Raw genomic sequence first — 2,500 nt, forward strand, 5'->3', positions numbered from 1 at the left:
GCATGAAAAACACAACACAAACACACACACACACACACACACACACAAACACACACTCACACACACAAAGGGAGAGGTATCTTCATCTATTTGAATGATAGGTCCCATGTAAGGGGGTTGTGAATGAGGCGACTGTCATGGGGGTCTGTGTGATAAGTAAAAGATATTCGACCCATGAAGGGATACGAGAGATGTTGTTCTAGGGAGAGCAGTGGACACCATCCACACACAACTTGTATACACACAAACACACAGACACAACCTGTGCATACACACATACACCCGCTAAAGGAGTAATGCTGGGTGGTCAGACAGACACAGGGGAGCCCATTGTCCCACAATGTGACGGACATCTGTCAACATGTCCAGAGGGTCCCAGACCGCTGGCTGTCCACTGCTTTCATTACAAAGCCATCGCACACATTATACACACAAACACACACACACACACACACACACACGCACGCACGCACGCACACACACACACACACACACACACACACACACACACACACACACACACACACACACACACACACACACACACACATACACGATGAACACTTCTCAGCATTCTCCACTCTCGAAACCCACCCTGCCTTCCTCCCTCCACAGGAAATAAATAAATCTCCCTTCAAGCTCGTATCACCTATTTCTCCTCCATCACTCTCTTTCTCCAGGTATCTGCCCATCTACCAATCCCTCTCCCTGACTCTATCTATCTATCTATCTATCTATCTATCTATCTATCTATCTATCTATCTATCTATCTATCTATCTATCTATCTATCTATCTATCTATCTATCCATCTATCATCTATCTGTATATCTATCTATCTATCTATCTATCTATCTATCTATCTATCTATCTATCTATCTATCTATCTATCTATCTATCTATCTATCTATCTATCTATCTATCTATCTATCTATCTATCTATCTATCTATCTCTCTCTCTCTCTCTATATATCTCTCTGTCTTTCTATCTGCCTATGTATCCCTCTCCACTTGACTATCTCTCCACCACCTCCGCCACGGACTTCCCCAAACCACCCCCTCAACCAACAGATCCACCACCATCAAAACGACATCCGACACCACCTCCTCCCCCAGTACTACCACCTCAACCCCAACGACAAACATAAAAAAACACCACCACCCCGACCGCCACAACCACCTACACCACCTTCACCAACGCCGGAACCACCAGCGACATCGACCTTCCCCACCACCACAACCTTCATCGCCACCTCCAACGACGACCCCTCCCCCTCCTCCACGGTGCGGTGCACGTCGTGTTTTCAGGGGCTGCTGGGCGGACCGCCCCAGGGCTCTGCCACACCTCACGGCTTCAAGAGCAAAGTGCAGGGGGGGCTCAGCCTGCTGCATCCCATGCTGGACCTCCTCCGAATCACAGCCAGCCTCCCTCCCACTCCCAGACAGCAACATACTCAAACACAACAGTCGACGATGCATATCAACAAAGACCTCAAACACACCCATATGCAACACACACACACACACACAGACACACAAACACTCACTATGAGCACATCATTCAAAGAGCCACACAACATAGTCCACGTGCAACTTTACTAGGGTGGGGGATGGCATCCCTCAGAATTCCCGTCTTACCTTCACAACCGCCGATATCCATTTTTTTATTTTGCAAGAAGAAAATCTCTGATTACAATCTGTTGATATATCAATATGAACAAAATAATTGTATGAACACAACTATGCTTTAATCCCATAATTTGCACTATATTCTTTAGTTTGGTGTGCGCATTTGAAGCGCACAACAAATTACAGAAGATCCTAAAATCAGCACCCCTAGGTGCTGAACAGAGAATGGAGAACATTAACGTGGACACACATACACCAACACGCGCGCTTGCCTTGCGGCAGAAGCGGCAGCAGCTTGCAGCCAAGGTGATAGATAGAGCCCCGTGGGAAAGTGTGTGTGTGTGTCTGTTCAATTACAATCATGAGCTTTTTCCGGGAGATCCGTCCTCACCGTCCACCTGAACACAACCTGTGGAAGAGATCACCTTGAGACCGGTCCACTGTCATTATTTTGAGCGCAATAAATGCAAGAGAAACGAGCAACTCCTTGATTGCATTACCATCGCAGGTGATCACAACGTAAGTTGAAAGTGGATGAACGTGAACTTTCCAACAGATGTTGCCAAGAATGAAAAGAGAGAGATATATATGTCAGGGTTCCGGGGTCGAATCTTTTAAAGCACTTGGCACATGAGAAACTATCGATCGGTGTGCCAGGAATTTGTCAACAAAGTTTCCATCCGCTAGAAGACTAGCGGAAATGTCACCATGGTGCCCTTCAGCATCCCCACTCGCTACTGATGATGAGGATGATGGCGGAGTGTGTGGGTGTGTTTCAAGAGAGAGATAGACAGAGAAAGAGAGAGAGAGAGAGAGAGAGAGAGAGAGAGAGAGAGAGAGAGAGAGAGAGAGAGAGAGAGAGAGAGAGAGGGA

Source organism: Gadus morhua, chromosome 13 (genome assembly GCF_902167405.1).
Source record: "Gadus morhua chromosome 13, gadMor3.0, whole genome shotgun sequence".
NCBI lineage: Eukaryota > Metazoa > Chordata > Actinopteri > Gadiformes > Gadidae > Gadus > Gadus morhua.